The 20,051-nt window shown below is 39.7% G+C and overlaps 1 protein-coding gene across 1 annotated transcript in view; it reads right to left on the bottom strand.

Moving 5' to 3' along the window:
* The window catches only part of CYB5A (cytochrome b5 type A), a 46,352-nt gene that overhangs the window by 11,886 nt on the left and 14,415 nt on the right, over positions 1-20,051 (bottom strand). The window lies entirely within an intron of this gene.

Here is a 20,051-nt window from a genome sequence, read left to right as displayed (position 1 = left end):
CTTTCTCAAGATACTGATTTCCCTCATGAGTTATCATTTTTATTCTTAGGTATCTTATCAACAAACATTTATTAAGTACCTACTAAAACCCTGGGCACAGGGATACAGTGGACCAATCAGCATTTATCATGCATCTACTATACGCTAGGAATTGTGCTAATATCTAGGGAAATGAAAAAGAGAAATAAAAGTTTCTCCCCTCAAGGAGTTATTAGCAAGCTACATTAACTTACAGTAGCAAGTTATATTAACAACATGTACATATAAGTACATTAAAAATTAGTACAAGATAATTTTAGTAGTGAGGGAGGTACCAACAACAGGAGTTCAAGTAGAGAGAAAAAAATAAAAAAAATTATTCAAAGTATCACACACATGACATTGTATGCCTGTCCATAAAATCAGAACATTTTCCGGCCTGTTGAAGTCTGAGCCCTAGATGTGCTACTCAGGGATGCCCCTGTCAAACCTTCTTCCTGGTGCAGAATTCTCTTTTATAACATTCATGACAAGGGGTCACCCAATCAATTAAACATTTTCTTTCAATGGCTAGGAGCTCACACCTTCCACAAAAATGCCACCATGAACTCCTATTTCCATAGTTTTTTTAAGGACTGCCAAGTAAGTCCCTTCCTCACAACAGCATTCTGAAGTGGTAATGCAAAAACAAACTGAACAAGCCCTGTGCACACTGGTCTACTGTCATCTTTGCCAACCTCAACCAGTTTTTGAGATTCTCACCTCCCCTTACAAATAAAAACCCCCAGCATTTATGAAATGCTACTTTATGTTCCAGGTACTGGGGACACAAAATTAGAAATCAATCAGTCCCTACCCTCAAGGAACTTACAGTCTATAATGGAAGAAAACATGTAAAATTGTGTGAAAACAATTAACTCTGTCATTAGTTGCTCTGTTCCTTCATGAGACAATATGCAAAACTTTCTCATTAAAGAATGACAAGGAATCCCACAAAGCAGCAACTGGTAGCAGAGGTAAAGCAAAATTTCCTCCCTTCAGCAGAACTTACTAATATTAACTTCCCAAGACAGCATTCAAGTTTTGAGTTTATTTTGCTATGCTTGCTTTGTTCCCTGCTCAAAACACCATTGAGAAATACATTGGAAAAAGTAAATTTTCTTCCTTTTGATGTCATGTTTCAGCTCCTTAGCCTACCCTACACACACACACACACACACACACACACACACACACACACACACACTCTCTCTCTCTCTCTCACACACACACACACACACACACACACACATACACACACACACTTTACAGGGTTTTTTGCACTTAAAAAAACTGACAGCAGGATAATGAAAAAAATCACATATTTGAATAGCCATCAGTTTGGGGGAGGAGATCCAGTGGTCTTAATTCTAAGTTCTAACAACACTGTTCTAAAATGAGGATTATCCCAGCTCTTCATAAGAATGAGTTCCACCTCTCACTTTCACCTTGAGACAAGAAGAAACAAGGTGGATTAAACAGAGAGTGAATGAACTTGGGTTTGCCTCTAATAGTTTAAGATCAAAGACAGACTGACATGTATGGACAAGAATTATTAACATCCTAATAGGAACTAAACAAAGAGTTTTTAAGGAAAAGGAGAAAAAGTGGAGCAAAAAAATTGCTGAGATCAGAAACTCTATGGCAGGTTTCTTGGAAAGGAGGACATTTTTAGATGAGAAAGGACTAATTTGGCTGCTGAAGCTATGGGAATGAGACAGAAAGGTACTGTCAGATATCTCGACTTTGACTTGACCCATGTTAAAATGAGAAGCAGTAGTGCTTTAAGGCAAAGTGTGACATGCCCAAATAAAAAAATTTTTTTATCAGTCCAGCAACTCCCAAGTAGATATACAGGTTGCAAAATAATTTGTGATTATCTTTCTTCCTCTTGCTGAGTAAAAACTCTAATCCTTTCAATTTATATCCTAGAAACTATGGTTGGTATTGCCTAATAATAAATGTTATTTCTTCATGCTTACTTGGAAAAGCTAAGATTTTTTTTTTTAGGTAGGAAAAAGGTCTTTTTTATTGAGGATTGTTTAGCAACCAAGTGCCCACTCATTTACCACCTTCACCAAAGGAAGCTAACAGGTTAAAACACAATGAATTAATTAAAACAAACTCTTGTCATTTCATATACACACAGGAAAAAAAATTGCTAGGGTTAGTATAACTTTGTGACACCACACAATTGTGGAAAGAGTAGAAAGGGAGGCCCTGAAAAGTCAGGGAACCCAGCCTCTAGGAACAGTTCTTCACTAACTTGTCGGAGATATGTGGCCTTGGGCAAGTATTGGCCTTCTACAAGCCCAAGTATTTTCATCTATTTGCCAATCAAAGTACCCTTCCCTAGACATCACCCCATTTTGTTTGTAGCCCCAGCTCAGCACAGTACTTGGTATATATAACTAATACTTAATAAATGTTTCCATTCCTTCATTCACTCATTTATGAATTTTAACTCTTAATGTCCACTTCAAGTACAAAATTCTGTATATTAATAAGCTTGTCAATCAATATTAGAATAAATATTGGCAACATCCACAATCTTAGCCTACTACTCTGTATGCTCTGTGTATACCCTGGTTTCCATAGGGATTGGCAAGCAAAGTCTTGAACTGCAGCTGGAGACCGTGGCAGAACAGGGATAAGGGTAGATTCAGACCAGTATGAGGGGTGGTTTAGAACCCACAGTTACTTCTGTACCAAAAGATATATACAACACTTTATCTTGACAAAGACCTGAAATTTGCTTACAGAAGGGCTTATGAATTATTATGAAGTTATGCAATTTTCTTCATTCTCACTGTTTTTCAAAGAAAAAATTGTGAAGAAACAAACCTGAAGTTTAATTATGTTCAAAACATTCCTCAGTATAATAATTATCTTGAAACAAACTCTTTTATTTTTGAAACAAGCATCATAGCAGAACAGACCATATACCTTTGTTGATCATAAAGATCCCTTTTTTATGCCTCATCTGACGTTCACTATAAGATGGTCACTAAAAAAGCTCATTTCTGTTGCTTTATCTTCCAAATAATTTTGAATGAGTTCTGATCTATAGATCAGATATATCTTGTAAAGAAGCCTACTGAATACTCTTTTATAATCAACATACAATAAACACAATGGTATCTTACATTCTTAAGTCTTTCAGTTAGCTGTGAAAGGTAAATATGTGGTCCACTAGTGAATATTGCTTGTAAAAATATAGTTATTCCCTACTAATACTCTAATAAACAACGTCCTTGATTCATGTGTGTGGGTGTGTATGTATATGCATAAATATACACTTATACACACATATCAACTCAAAGATTTTACGTAGATGAGAGATTAGACTACAGGTCAGGAGCCTTTTTAAAATTTTTAATTTATGGGAAAAAAAACAAGCACTTCCATAACAGTATAATAAAAAAGATAACTGCACAATGAAACTGCAAATCTATTATGTACAACTTACTATTCCTTTTAAATATATAAAAGTTATCATGAAAATTTCTCCCCCCTCACTTTTGATGTTTTCTCAACTGCTTTTTTTTTTTTTTAAAGTATTAAGAATGCTTAAGGTTTTTTTCCATGCCTTTGGTATCTTCCCCTCCAGATACCTTTTACATTGGGTAGCTCAATGCCTTCATAATCATATCACCTCTAATGGGAACCTCCTCCCATTGTCTCCTTCTCCTTCCATATTTCTCTCAAAAAGAGATACACTCTAAAATTTCTATTAATAATAACAACGGACATTTTTATACAGTGCTTAAAGTCAGCAAAAGAATAGTATTCATTGGAGCCTTAAAAAATCCTGGTAAGCACTACAGCTATTAAACCCAGGGCTCCACAAGAAGGCCCTCTCAGCATCCATGCCTTCAGTGAAGCTAATTCTCTCTTCTTTTTTGGAGCTCCTAACCATGGGCCCAGACGGTGTACAAACAATCCTGGGCTTAGCCTACTGTCCCTACTAGCTGACTCTAGATAGCAGACCATGCTTTAGTTTCCCATTCACCTATACCATCTTACCATCTGCCTGCTGTTAAACATTTCTGCCAGATGGTCAAAGGTAACAAATAACTGCTATAGGGAGAATGTTAGGGAGTTAACTGTCAAAGCTCTTGTTAGAGAAAGGTCTAGACTTGGGAAATGCTAGAAAGACAGGGATCAAAAGGGTTGCTGAGAAGAAGTGAAAGTTGCTTTGAATTTGGTTACCAAAAAGTTGCAATAAGTCAAGTCAGTTCACTTGTACCCTGGTCTGGCTGCACCTACCACATGACAGCAAAAGCATGAAAAGTATGGGTGGATCCAGGGTTAGGTCAAAGTAACAAGTCAACAAGCATTTATTAAGTGCTTACTATGTAATGAATGTCTTTCACTTACAAAAATGGTTGTGTTTTGCAATGTTAGATACTCAAGCTGTATGGTGAAATAGCACCTTTAAGAATATGTACTCATGGGGGGGCGGAGCCAAGATGGCGGAGTAGAAAGACGCACATACACATAGCTCTGAACCCACAACCCATAGAATGGCTACAGGGAAGTAACTCACGGCGAATTCCACACCCAGAGGCCACGGAACATAGGAGCGAGGGAGATTTCTGTTCCAGAGAGACCTGCAAACCTCTCGCGGGGGGTCCTTCGCGCCGCGGACTGGGCGCCGGGACTGGGAGCTGAGTGCAGCCCTGCCGCGGCCGCGGCACCGAGAGGAAAAGATCCGAGCAGGCTTCACAGACAGGATCTCCAGCGGCCACGCGGGTCCCTCCACCCACAGAGGGATCTGCAAACCTCTCGCAAAGGGTCCGTCGCGCTGCAGACACAAAGCCCAGCCCAGACCTGCTGCGGCCACGGCTGCGGCACCGAGAGAGACAGATCCGAGCGGGCTTCAGGGACGGGATCTCCAGCGGCCGCACAAGTCCCTCCACCCACAGGTGACAGGGGTGGGTGAGAGAGTCTCTTTGGCGGGTCGAGAGGGGAGTGGGGTGCCCCCATAATTCAGGCCCCCCCGGGAGGTAGAAGCTGAGAGGCGGCTGCAGACAGGGGCTCCCCAAGCGGACGGGAGCTTGAATCCATTGCGGAAGGTCTGCGCATAAACCCCCTGAGGGAACTGAGCCTGAGAGGCGGCCCTGCCCCGATCTCAGCACCAGATCATAATCTCATACTGAATAGCAGCCCTGCCCCCGCCAAAAGCCCTGAGGCGGGAAGCAGCATTTGAATCTCAGACCACAAACACGAGCTGGGAGGATCAGGAGGTGAGGTGGGTGTGAGGAAAATATTCAGAGGTCAAGTCACTGGCTGGGAAAATGCCCAGAAAAGGGAAAAGAAATAAGACTATAGAAGGTTACTTTCTTGGCGAACAGGCATTTCCTCCCTTCCTTTCTGATGAGGAAGAACAATGCTTACCATCAGGCAAAGACACAGAAATCAAGGCTTCTGTGTCCCAGCCCACCCAATGGGCTCAGGCCATGGAAGAGCTCAAAAAGAATTTTGAAAATCAAGTTAGAGAGGTGGAGGAAAAGCTGGGAAGAGAAATGACAGACATGAAGTCAAAGCATGAACAGCAGATCAGCTCCCTGCTAAGGGAGACCCAAAAAAATGTTGAAGAAATTAACACCTTAAAAACTAGCCTAACTCAATTGGCAAAAGAGGTTCAAAAAGCCAATGAGGAGAAGAATGCTTTCAAAAGCAGAATTAGCCAAATGGAAAAGGAGATTCAAAAGCTCACTGAAGAAAATAGTTCTTTCAAAATTAGAATGGCACAGATGGAGGCTAATGACTTTATGCAAAACCAAGAAATCACAGAACAAAGAGAGAAGAATGGAAAAATGGAAGATAATGTGAAATATCTCATTGGAAAAACAACAGACCTGGAAAATAGATCCAGGAGAGACAATTTAAAAATTATGGGACTACCTGAAAGCCATGATCAAAAGAAGAGCCTAGACATCATCCTTCATGAAATTATCAAGGAAAACTGCCCTGAGATTCTAGAACCAGAGGGCAAAATAAATATTCAAGGAATCCACAGAACACCGCATGAAAGAGATCCAAAAAGAGAAACTCCTAGGAACATTGTGGCCAAATTCCAGAGTTCCCAGGTCAAGGAGAAAATACTGCAGGCAGCTAGAAAGAAACAATTCAAGTATTGTGGAAATACAATCAGGATAACACAAGATCTAGCAGCCTCTACATTAAGGGATCGAAGGGCATGGAACAGTATATTCCAGAAGTCAAAGGAACTAGGACTAAAACCAAGAATCACCTACCCAGCAAAACTGACTATAATACTTCAGGGGAAAAAATGGTCTTTCAATGAAATAGAGGATTTTCAAGTATTCTTGATGAAAAGACCAGAGCTGAAAAGAAAATTTGACTTTCAAACACAAGAATGAAGAGAACCATGAAAAGGTGAACAGCAAAGTGAGGTCATAAGGGACTTACTAAAGCTGAACTGTTTACATTCCTACATGGAAAGACAATATTTGCAACTCTTGAAACATTTCAGTATCTGGGTACTGGGTGGGATTACACATGCACACACGCTCACATACACAGAGACAGAGTGCACAGAGTGAATTGAATAGGATGGGATCATATCTTTAAAACAAAATGAAATCAAGCAGTGAGAGAGAAATATATTGGGAAGAGAAAGGGAGAAATTGAATGGGGCAAATTATCTCTCATAAAAGAGGCAATCAAAAGACTCATTAGTGGAGGGATAAAGAGGGGAGGTGAGAGAAAAACATGAAGTCTACTCTCATCACATTCCACTAAAGAAAAGAATAAAGTGCACACTCATTTTGGTAGGAAAACCTATCTCACAATACAGGAAAGTGGGGGATAAGGGGACAAGCAGGGTGGGGGGGATGATAGAAGGGAGGGCATGAGGAGGAGAGTGCAATTCGAGGTCGACACTCATGGGGAGGGATAGGATCAAAAGAGAATAGAAGTAATGGGGGACAGGATAGGTTGGAGGGAAATATAGTTAGTCCTATACAGCACAACTATTATGGAAGTCATTTGCAAAACTACACAGATTTGGCCTATATTGAATTGCTTGCCTTCCAAAGGGAAGGGGTGGAGAGGGAGGGAGGTAAAGAAGGTGGAACTCAAAGTGTTAGGATCAACTGTCGAGTAATGTTCTTGCCACTAGGAAATAAGAAAAACAGGTAAAGGGGTATAGAAAGCTATCTGGCCCTACAGGACAAAAGAGAAGATGGAGACAAGGGCAGAGAGGGATGATAGAAGAGAGAGCAGATTGGTCATAGGGGCAATTAGAATGCTTGGTGTTTGGGGGGGGAGGGGATAAAAGGGGAGAAAATTTGTAACCCAAAATTTTGTGAAAATGAATGTTAAAAGTTAAATAAATAAATTTAAGAATATGTACTCATGGACCTCTAGTCACGTTAAGTTGGATTTAGTTAGAAATGGTCTGTGGTATTTTATGCCTTCTTCAGTTGTTCCACTGAGGCTGGAACTTAGAACTAGCAGGTATTAAGACAGTGTAGTGTGTTCAGAAGCAAAAAGAAAGTACTTTCCTCCAAGGAGTTTTCCAATGAGAGGAGGTGACGAGAAAGCCAGTGCACACACCACACACCACACCACACCACACCCACACCCACACACCCACCCACACACACACACACACACACACACACACCCCCAAAGGGTAGAAGGGAGTAAGTGGAAACATGATGAAGAAAGAAGTCCTGAGTCAGAAGCAGCCTGGAGAAGGAAGAAGGAGAAACACTGCTGCCCTGGGCCTTTCCTTAATTGGAAGCTAAGAAGGCTAAAAGAATCTAGGAGAGGAAAAGACTAAAAAACTTACTATTCAGATGACAAGGAAGATATAGTTAGAGGAAGTGGAAAGTGACTAAGTGACATGAAAAAAATGAGGATAGAGAACAGATCTGGTAGATCTGGTATATTGGAAGAGGGACCCCTGGAATCCCTTTTAAATGGGTATTTCAGGGACTAAGAAAACAAATAGAAAACTTGGTCTTAAAAATAAGACAGTATGGAAAAGAGATTGGGGGAGAAAACTTTTTTCAAAGAATTTCTTCTCTCCCTTAAAACACCTGAGAGTAAGAAAAGAACAGAGAAGGAAAATATTCCCCAGAACATCAAAGATAGAATCAGATTTTTAAAAGTAAGAATTGAAAGAAATCTTAAGGATTGGAGTCTACCCCTCTAATTTTACAGATATCAAAACTAAGGGCCCAGGGAGGTTAAGTGATTTGTCCAAGGTTATACAGAGGACTAGTCACACAACCCAAGTTGCCTGACACTCAGTCCAGGGCTTTTATTACATGAGCAAACGACATTATACAGAGTATGTTTTTATACGCATGAAGGAAGGGACCACCTTTCATCTGAAAAGCATGCTAAAAATTTACTTCCATTTTCCACCTCCCACCTGTTGTTTTTAAACTGCTTTTCCCCCTCCACATCTTAAAATTTTCCAGAAATTTCAGATTTCTCTCCATGCCCTCCAGAAACTCACTGAGTAATTACTTGACTTGAAGCAGGCACTCATGAAAAGAAACATGACAGCCTCCATATCTGCATTTCCAGGTTATAAATGCTTGGCAGGACAGAATCACCTGGAATAACGCCACACTGTTTTAAACCAGTTCAAAGTTCCAGTCTCAATAAAACCGCTAAAGAAGAGAAAAAAACCATTTCCACCTAAATCCAACTTAACATGAACCAGAGGCCCACTAAGTGTATATTCTTGAAAAGGTGCTCTTCCATCAGTCAGCCTGAAGGGCACTGAAAAACAAAACAAAAACCAACCATTTTTATAAACGGAAAAGAGTTCCAGAAGCATGAACAATGACTAAGCAAAAACCAAAAACAAAAACAATTCCTTAAGTAGAGCTTACCCAATCCCTTCAAGGATAAGCCAAAAATGAAGCAGAGGCTTAAAATTAAGAACAAAGATTGTACAAGCCATAGTACAAAAATATTGAAAAAAGGCTGTTCAAATCAATTATTCCTTTTAAGTCAGTCGGTTGTGATGACTTTGTCAAGTAGGGCAAACCAAAAATCTTGGGCAAACAGGGTTCACTAGAAAACAGAATATACTGTCCTCTCTTCTTGAGAATAAACTATCATTTTGAAGGGTGATATGGCACCCACAAATCTTGGGAACAATGTCTACGTCATAAATCCCTGGTCTTCCTTATCACCTTTCCTTCACCATTTCAGAGGCAGAGTTCCCTGGCCCTTTACATCTGATGCTTCCTTCTAGTTTTTAGACACCTTAAAATAGCTCCTATATTAACAGGCCCTCAGCTGGAATCCTTGTCAAGGCAGCTCAAAGCCAAAATGTCTCCGTGCAATTTTCTTTCACTGATCCCAGCTGACAGAGCAAGTCAATGCCTTCTTCTACACAAGAGTACTTAAAATATATGAAGATAACTAGCGTGATTAGTTTGCTCTTATCTAGGCCAAACATAAGTCTCAACTCTAGTTCCTTGCACTGTCTCTCAAACGTCATGATTTTGAGACCTCATCATCACCTGGGTCACCCTCCTCTGGAGCTTGATTTCAGTGTGCAAATGTCTCTTAAAAACGTGGGGCCAAACACAATATGCCAGATAAGGTCTGACCAGTGGATGATAATATTACCCAATTCTTTCAATTCTGCCTCCCACTGAAATCCAATGGTGGGGTGGGACAGGGAATAGAATGGGTATCACAGAGAGAAGAGTATGATCCCAATCTCTTTAACAAGTACATTCCATAGACTTATTATTCTCCATTCCGCACTCTGTAATCTAGCTAAAGTAACCTTCTCTATTCCTCAAGCAAACATTTCATCTCCCATCTCCCTGTCTCTGCACTGACTGTTCATACCTGGAACACACTCTTTCCTCATTTCTGTCTCACTGAATTCCTCCCTTCCTTCAAGACAACAGTTGAAAAACTACTTTCTGCAAAATCTTTTCTAATCTCAACTCCTAGCGACTGCCCTCCCCTAACTGGCTTACATATATTTATTTCTCTTTATGTTTACTCTGTATTTACTTACACATACCCCTCCCTTTAGAATGCAAACTCCTTATGAGCAAGGATTGTTTTTCCTTTGTATTTATCCAGCCAGCTCCCACCACAGTGCTTCACCCATGGTAGGCACTTTAATGCTTGTTGTTTGACTGACTCCAGACAAAACACAGTTTAGTGACTTTAAAACACAGTTTTAATTTTTTTAAACTGTTTTCTGTATTGTTGCCAATACCTTTTAGGCTGCCATTAAGGGACTGTTTTCAATAGTTTTTACTTCTGTACTGGGCTGTTTGTTATCTTAAGGGAACAGTTAGCTGACCATGAGTCTCACCATATCCCCCTTCCTAGCTCGGACACCATTATCTTAAAATCATAATTTGTGTTCTCTCTCCTCATTTTATATTAACTTGGCTGGTCTGGAATTTATTTGTCATTTTACTACTCACAAACTCAGTCCTGTATGATTTTCCTACAAGTCCATTCCTATAAACTCTACATTTCATTATCCAATAAAGTTGGAAATTTTACTATGTGCTTCACAAAGCCTTCTGTCACATGCTTTGAATTCCCTTCGCTCTATATTTAAGCAGGCCAAAGAGGAGGAAGGTCTTTCTCCAATGAGTGACTTCTGTTTGGCCCCTAAGAACAATGGGTAAAAGATACAAAGGGGCAAATCTAGATTGATATCAAGGAAAAAAATGTCTACTAATCAGAATTATCCAAAATTGGAATTGATTGCCTCAGAAGTAGTGGATTCCATTTCATTGGAGGAATTTAAAGGTTAGATGACTGATTACCCAATCAACTAACATCTATTAAGTATCTATTTACTATGTGCCAGACAAGGTGCTAAATGGTAGTCAAACAAGAACAAAACCAACTCTTCTTGCCCTCAAGAAGCTTATATTCTATTGCTGTGCTCCCTTTTGTCCTCTGATACTGGCATCACACTGGTGCAGACCCTCATCATCTCACTACTACACTAGTGCTGCAGTCCACTAGTTGATCTCCTTGATGTTGGATGCTTCCCAATCTAGTTCATCCTCCACTCAGCCATCAAATTCAGCTTCCAAAATTGTAGGTTTGACCATGTCACAAGCCCCCTTACCCCACTCTCCCAAGCTCCCTTACCCCCAATTAACTCCAGTGGCTATTACCATCAAATATAAAATCCTCTCTTTGGCATTCAAAGTTCTTCCCAACCTGGCCCCCTCCTTCTTACCCCACTCCCAGGCCTCTACACCACCATCTGATGATACTGGCCTCCTTGCTGTCCCCCTCACACAAGGCATTCTATCTGCAGACTGGACATTTTCTTTGGCTGACCCTACACATGGAATACTCCCTTCCTCGTCTCTACCTCTTGAAGGTACCAGCTAAAATCCTATCTTCTATGAAAGTCTTTCCTGATCTCTAACATTGTTAGTGCCTTCCTTCTGATGACTGCCTCCAATTTGCCTTGTATGTACCTTACTTTGACAGTTATTTGCAGCTTGAGATTTGCAAGTCGTCTCCCCAGTTAGACTGTGAGTTCTCTGAGAACAGGAACTGTCTTTTGTCTTTCTTAGTAAAAACCAGAGAGTGGCAGTGTTTAGCACTTAATAAATGCTTGTTGACTTCTTGACAAGGTCATCATCATCCAACCTTTGCTTGAAGACCTCCAGTCTAGAAAGACTATTTGGTTTCTAGCCAGCTCTAATCATAGGAAATTTTTCTTTATATCAAGTCTACACTGAGGAGTTGGAGCTAAGATGGAGAAATATTAGGATGCAGTACAGAAAGCTCTCCCCTGCCAACTCCTCCAAAATGGTCTAGAAAACATACCAGACCTATCCTGGTGGGAAAATCCAAGAAAAAGTCACAGTGAATCATTTTTTTCTCACCCAGGTCGGCATAAGACAAAGATGTCTGTGGACACTCAGGGCACGATGTGGTGAGGACAGCTGTGAATTGGGGTGGCTGTGTCTTGGGGCAAGCGGAAGGTCCCAGATCCATATAAAAGCACCATCACATCCATATTAAGCACCTCTACAGGGACAGGTTTCAACTGGAAATTGTTATCCACTACTCCGTTCTAGGGTCACATATCCAGAACAGAATGAGGAGGCAAATCTCCTTCCCCCAAAGCAGGCCCTTGGCTATACCAGAGAGGAGTGAGTTCAGAAGTAGTAGTGGTTAGGTGGCTCAGATCCCAGGAGCAGAGCAAGATCTCAGTTCCATCTTCTAACCCAAACCCAAGCCTGCAGAGAAAGAACCAGGGCAGGGCAGAAAGAACTAAGACCAAAGGAGAGCCTGCAAGTTCTGTTACTCTGAACCACTCAGGTTTCTCAGCTGGATGAAAGAGACTGAAGCTGACAGCAGTCTAGTGTTGCTTAGACCCAACTCAGATCAGGAACTTGGAGAGCTCAGACAGAAAAAAACATCAATCAGACTTTAACCTGAATCACATCACTCTAAGAGTACTAAATAACATACCTCAAGAAAGTTTCAACAGAACCATCCCAGACCTTGCCTTGAGAAGTGCTGCAGAAGCCAGCTCTAACACCATTTCTGAAGGCAGAAATTAGGCTGGAAGAAGCAAAGAAAAGAAGGATCTCACCAGAAAGAGCTACTACAGGGACTGGGATGTTCAAGACACAAACTCAGACATCTATAAGCAAAGCTTTGAAGACAAACACATCATGAGCACAAATTTAACTGGACATCCTGGAAGAAATGAAGCAAGAAAAGCTTTTTTAAAAAAATATAAGACTCAGACACCATGAATGCCCAACTAAAACAAGACTTTGTATTTTGAGAAATCTTAAAAGAAATTGCTCAGATCCCTTAGAATCAAACAGAAAAAATACGGAGTTCCCTCCTAAAAGAAATCCCCAAATGCAAAGTTCCATAAACATTAGAACCAAAATCCAGAGCACCTAAGTCAAACAAAAAGTACTGCAAGGAACCAGAAAGCAATAATTCCAAGTAACAGAAGGTATAGACAGGACCGAAACCATTAAGCAATCACAACCATGAAGGATGTTCATCCTAAGGATGGAATACAATCTTTTTTTCTGTCTTTTGCGTTTATTTAAATGTTTATTTTTAGTCATTCTTATTCGACAAACAACAATTCCACATAAAACAAGAAGAGAAAAAGCACACTGCATACAGAACAGTGAATCCCCATAACAAAGTATGGAATATAATCTTAACACTGCAAAGTTAAGAGAAACATAAAAAGGTAAGCATGAACGAAGGAGAAAGGACTAAATAAGATTAAACTGCTTCCATTCTATTAAGGAGAGATGATACACATAGCCTGTCTGAACCCTATCAGAGATCACAGAAGGAGGCTATAATTAGACAAGGCTTGGGAGTGGTTCTGTTGGATGGAAAGAGAGAAGAGGAATATACTGGGGTGGGGGGAAGGCAGGGAGAAGGTGGGGGGAAATTATCTCACACAATCAGGGAGTACAAACAGACATCTACACAAACAAGTGTGGGCTACTCCCCCTCTCTTCCTTGTTAGTATAGATGTCTTATGCTCCCTGATTGTGTGAGATAATTAGTAAGCTTTTCTGAACTGCTTTCTTTCCTCTTTTTTTCTTCTTTGTTACAAGGATGGCTCACTGGTTGGGAGAAAGGAATCTATTTGGAAATAATACTTAAAGAAATATAAAATATTAGCTTTCTAAAGTTGTTAGAGGGAAGTGTTAAATATACTGTTGTAGCAAAGACACACAGTACGGTAATCACAGAGCTTGAACTGGAGAAAGAGAATTCTTTCCAAAAGCAATTTAAAGGCATTATCTAGTACAGGTTATAGCACTTAACAGAATTCAACATCAGGAAAATCATAATCATAACAGAGTATGTTAATATTGAACAAAAATCACATGATCATGTCAATAGATGCAGAAAAGGCTTTTGAAAAAATACAGCAATTATTTATGTTTCAAATGTTTGAATAAATGAACATTTCCATAATGGAATAAAAGTTATCTATTTTAAAACAAGCGTTATAACATTACTTTCAACAGAAAAACAAAAGCTTTTCCCAAAAAGATCATAGAAGCACATTTTTAACAAAAAATTGAGAGAGGAAGCATAACTAAAATCATCTCTATTTGCACTGACGGCAACTTAGCATTATCAGATTTCAGACCATATTATAAAGAACTATTCAAAATTGATTTGATATTGGTTAAAAAAAATGGAAGTAAATAAAAAAAAATAGCAGGTAATCAAGACCCAAATGACTTCACAGAACATTTTATATAATAAAAACAAGAATATAAACAAATAGGAAACTGGAAAGCATTTTGGCAGAATTTAGATTTAGCCTAATATTTTACATCAGATAAGACAATAAGTTCTTTTTTTATTTTTAAATTTTATTTTATTATTATTATTTTTTAATGTTTTACAATCACTGCCATAAAATTAAGATTTTATCGCCCCACACTTACCCCTCACAACCGCATACAATTCTGTATAGGTTCTACATATACTTTCCTATTGAGTACATTTTCACTATAATCATGCTATGTGGTATAACTAAAATAAATGGAAGAAATCATATAACAAATCAAAACATGATACACAAAAACACACACACACACAAACATGATCTGCTACATTCTGCGAATGACTTCCATGTTTCTTTCTCTGAGTGTGGAAGGCATTTTGCCTTAGAAAACCACCACTGGGATTTCTTTTTTTTTAATAAGTTCTTGCGTTATTACAAAATTCCACGTCTACCAGAAAAAACTCTCACACACTGCGGTCGTTGCTGTGCACAAAGTTCTCCTGGTTCTGCTCCTTTCACTGAGCATCAGATCATATAAGTCCTTTCAGGCCTCTCTGAAGTCTTCTTGTTCATCATTTCTTATGGCACAATAGTACTCCATTACATTCATGTACCATAATTTATTCGGCCATTCCCCAATTGATTGGCATCCCCTTGACTTCCAGTTTTGGGCAACTACAAAGAGAGCTGCTATAAATATTTTTGTACATGTGGGACCCTTTCCCATTTTTATGATCTCTTGGGGATACAGTCCTAGTAGCGATATTGCTGGGTCAAAGGGTATGCACATTTTTGTAGCCCTTTGGCCATAGTTCCAAATTGCTCTCCAGAATGGTTGGATGAGCTCGCAGCTCCACCAACAATGAATTAGTGTTCCAACTCTCCCACATCCTCTCCAGCATTTATCATTTTCTTGTTCTGTCATGTTTGCCAATCTTATAGGTGTGATGTGGTACCTCAGAGTTGTTTTGATTTGCATCTCTCTAATCAAAAGTGATTTAGAGCATTTTTTCATATGATTATAGATATCTTTAATTTCTTCTTCCAAAAATTGCCTGTTCATATCCTTTGACCATTTATCAGTTGGGTAACAATAAGTTCTAAATGATGTGATTCAAATATTAAAAATCTGAGCATTAAAAAAATTAGATGAGACTGCAAAGCAGGCACCTTTCACAACAAGTTATGTGACCACTGGCTAAAGTGATACAAAGAGATGGTACATTCATCAGCCTAGCTCAAGGATTCTTTGGCATTTGAGGTCTGGAAATGTTTTTCTTCTTGAAATTGAAGTTGTGCAGATGACATTATTATACCTAAAGGTCAGGGGTTCTGGATGATGAGGAAGACTGAAGGGAGTAGGAAAAGAGGCAGTAGGAAAAGAAGCAATCCATTTAGAACAGGTACGGAACAATAATTAACTTGGATATGTATGTGTGTTCATCCTTCGTTGCCAAAGAAGATCATGCCATCAGAGAAATGATGACATGACTTGCACCTGACTTCGTTTTGAGTGAGGGAGGGTTGTGCAGGTTACCAGCCTCACTTCTCCTCCAGAGCCATCTGAACCTAGTAACCAGATATTCATCAGGATGACTGGAGATGACTCAGTATGAAGCAATTGGGGTTAAGTGACTTGCCCAAGGTCACACAGCTAGTGAGTGTCAAGTGTCTGAGGTGAGATTTGAACTCAGGTCCTCCTGACTCCTCCTGCACTGGTACTCTATCCAATGCATCACCTAGCTGCCCCTAATTAGCTTGGATGAGATTAACGAAAAAGACTGGTGGTTCTCCAGGTAAAGATCAATCTGGAGCCTTAAACTGATCAAAAAGCATAACCTCATACAGTGCAAGCACTGTGTATACAAATAGAATGAATGAAATAATTATTCAGAAGAAACTTACATTCTAATGGGAAAACAACAAAAGGAAAAGAGGATAAATACAAAGTACCTAACAAAATAGTTTGTGAGCACCAGCATTAGCAATTGGGGAGATCAGGAAAAGATTCATGTAGAAAGGGTGATTGAGTTGCATCTTGAAAAAAAGAGAGATTTTATGAGGCAAAGAAAGAGGGCATTCCAGGTAGGGAGAAAGTCAATACAAACACAAGGAGATGGGAAATGGAATATCATTTGTGAGGAACAGGGAGAGAAGGGCCAGTTTAGCTGGATCACAGAGCATGGAAACAAGAGAAACGTGCAATGAGACTGAAAAGATAAATTGGGGCCAGGTTGTGAAGGGTGTTTGTATTTTATCCAACATCCTATGGATACTGTATTATCCATATAACACGAACTGATTGTATAGGAGTGACATGAATCAGATTTGCACTTAAGGAACAATACTTCAGTAGCAGCTCAGGCTGAACTGGAGCAGTGAGACTTAATGAAGAGAGAACAATTAGGAGGCAGTTCCAATAATCTTGGAAAAGAGGAAAGAGGTGATGAAGGTATGAACTAAAGGGCTAACTGTGTGTGAGTAGAGGGAATGGGTTGGATGCAACAGATGTAAAGACAGCAAGATTTGACAACTATTTGGACATGAGAAATAGAGTAAGAAGTTGAAGATAATATTGAAATTACAAACCTAAGACTAATGAGGATGGTGGTGTCTTAAGACAGAAATAGTAAAGTCTGGAATGTGGAAGTTTGGGGGGAATGGAATACAGAATGAGTTCAGTTTAGGATCTTTTGAGTTTGAGAAGCCTTTAGAACATCAATCTGGAATGTCCAATAGACAGCTGGTAATGCAGACCTGAAGCTCAGGGGACAGCCTAGGGTTGGGTACCTACTTCTAAGAATCACCATCATTAAATGAAAATCAAACACATGGGAGTTAATGAGATGACCAAATGAGAACATAGAGAAAGAAGGGAAAAGGACATAACATTGAACACTGCAACATACCCAGAGATAGGGGGTACCATATGGATGACTCAAACATCTGAGTTGCACTTTTCTGCACCTACATGCACCAATCCTAATCATCTGATAGATTCTACTGAATACGATCCAGAACCCACAGAGTTTTCATTTCCCTACTTTACACCCTTCCCCTAATCCCATCCCTTTCCCCTGCTCCAGGTTGCCCAGAACTGAACCAATATGCTTGATTGCTTACATAGTTTAGATGAGACAGGAATCGCTAACTCTAAGCCTTGTGGGAAAATAGAGGTTAAATGGGCCTTTCCATCTGCCTTTTCCTAAAAGTCCTTCAGGCTTTACCATTAATCTATCCTATCTCTATGCCCTTTAGACCTCAGGCACCGTCATCTGACTTACCGATGTAAACTAAGGACCACTCAGCCTTGACATCTGCACATGTACCCCCAATTCCACTACATCCCTAGGCCTTTTAGATTTTTTCACTCATCTTGAAGCTAAATTTTCCTTTATGTGTATCTACTTGAATTAGAATGTGAGTTCCCTGAAAGATGAAATCTTACTTTTTCTATTTATATTCTCGGTGCTTAGCACAGTGCTTGGGAGATAGTAAATTCTTTAAAGTTTTTTCATTTATTTATCTTCACTTCTGGGCATTGGAAAGAAAAGTCTTAGCACCTGTCTAAAGTCAAATTTCCATGTTCCCTTAGTTTATGTTGCAAAGCTAGCATTTATAAGCAATTAAAAAAAAAAATAGTATTGGAAGAAGGTTAAGGTCCAAACTTTCTACTTCTGTCCCTGAAGGATATTAAAGATTCACTTCATTCCAATATCTTATCCAAGTCACTAATTAACAAGAGGCAGCATAGAATACTGGATAAAGAGAGAGCCTCAAGAACAGGAAGTTCAAGGTTGAAGTTTCCCACTTTGACACAGTCACAGACCTGCTGTTAAAGGCAGTTTCCTCCTAGAGATACCTACACCAATAAAATCACAAGTGCAGTTCCTATCCCTGTCCCTACACCCTACACAATGAACATATGAAAGAGTATTCTTTCATTAGCATACTTTGGGTAATACAGCACAGACTGAAAGATTTTGTTAACTCCAGAAACCTGACACACAGCATCTACATGTCCAACATTACCATCTTCATCCCAATATTCTTGGTGCTCATTCTTTGGCCATTAATACTTTCCGGATGGCCCACAACATGAGACTGGTCTGAAAAGTTCTTTATAGGAGTTTTCATATGTCCAATGAATAGGGTATGCATTCAACATTAAAGCTTCATAGCTCATGGCTTTAACAAAGTTCAGAATACACGGCAAGCCACTGAAAATAATCTCTCCTCCAGGTAGAATGGAAGCTCTTTGAGAACAAGAACTGTCTCAATCTGGTTTTGTTTTCAATTTGAGTTTCAAACTTTCTACTCTTTATCGTCTTTCTCTAAAAGTAGTAGAGATTTTCTAGTAGTAGCTTTGTTTAGCTAATTAACAGAAGTTTCTTAAGAATAAGGATGGTTATTCTTCGTATTTTTACATCCAGTGAGTAGCACAGTGCATAATGTATAGTAGGAATTCAATGCTTGTTAATTCTAGCTCCCTGGTTTTCTTTCTGATCCCTTTTCTTGAGATATTCTGTTGACACTGCCTCTGTCCTCGAACCTTGCTTCTCTATGTTGTTCTAGAGGTCCAGTTCACCCACAAGTTCACTGTCGAGGAACATGACAAATGAAGCTTGAAACATTAAAGGTACAAAGAGGTCCTATAACTTATTTCACAATTAATTCACAAACTCCGGGGACTGCTACTTTGAAAACAGTCATTTATTTCTTAAATTACTATATCTTAACGCTTTTTCCCCTCCTTAGAGAAATCAAGCATCAACTAATGGCCCACTGTGAATTCTGCAGAATTAAACTGCACTTCCCGCCCCTTACCCCCCAATCAGCCTGAGATTTTCACCATGTCCCAGAAACCTCTTCCTCATGTTAGCCCTGCAACACCCGCCACACAAGTTCTCTCTGGCTGGAGGGCTCCTCCCCAGGGTGGCCACATGTTCATTTCCCACCAGACTGCACTCCTCAGTATTCACCACTTCTGGCCCTCCCCCAGCTTCCAGGAATAGGTTTTCCCTATTAGAATACGAAAATTCCTTGAGGGCAGGAACTTTTTGTTTGTGTTTGTATTCCCAGGGCTTAGTACACTGTTTGGAACATAGTTAGGACTCAATAAAAAACGCTTGTTCACTGCCTGTTCTCCCGGCCACATCAGACTCTGGGATAGCTCTCTCCTTCTCTTGGATACTCTCTCCTCCCAAGGTTTTAGAGACACCATTCTCTCCTGGTTCTCCTTCTGCCTGTCTGACCATTCCTTCATAGTGTACTTTTCTGGATCGTCCGTCAAATCACATTCCCTAAATGAGAGAGTGTGCCCCAAAGATCAGACTTGGGTCCTCTTCTCTTTTCTCTCACTTGGTGACTTCATCAATTCCCAAGGTTTTAATGACTGTTTCTAGGCTGATGACTTCAAAAGCTAAATATTCAGATCCACGCTCTTTCCTGAGATCCCATCTTACATTACTGAAACCAGATGTCCCATAAATATCTCAAATATCCACTGAACTCAGTGTCTTTCATCAAAAACAAAAATAAAAACAAAAAAACACCTCATGTCTATCAAACTTCCTGTTTCAATAAAGGGCACCACAAATCTTTTGATCTCTCAGGTTCATCACAGAAGTGTTCTGAAAGAATAAATGATGAAATTTGTTAAGTACTTATTAGTGCCAGGCACTGTGCTAAGTACTAAAGATACAAGCACTAGTAAGACAGTCCCTGTCCT

Source organism: Notamacropus eugenii, chromosome 4 (genome assembly GCF_028372415.1).
Source record: "Notamacropus eugenii isolate mMacEug1 chromosome 4, mMacEug1.pri_v2, whole genome shotgun sequence".
Taxonomy (NCBI): domain Eukaryota; kingdom Metazoa; phylum Chordata; class Mammalia; order Diprotodontia; family Macropodidae; genus Notamacropus; species Notamacropus eugenii.
The sequence above is the reverse complement of the archived record's forward strand: the minus strand, read 5'-3'. Positions and strand labels throughout refer to the sequence as shown.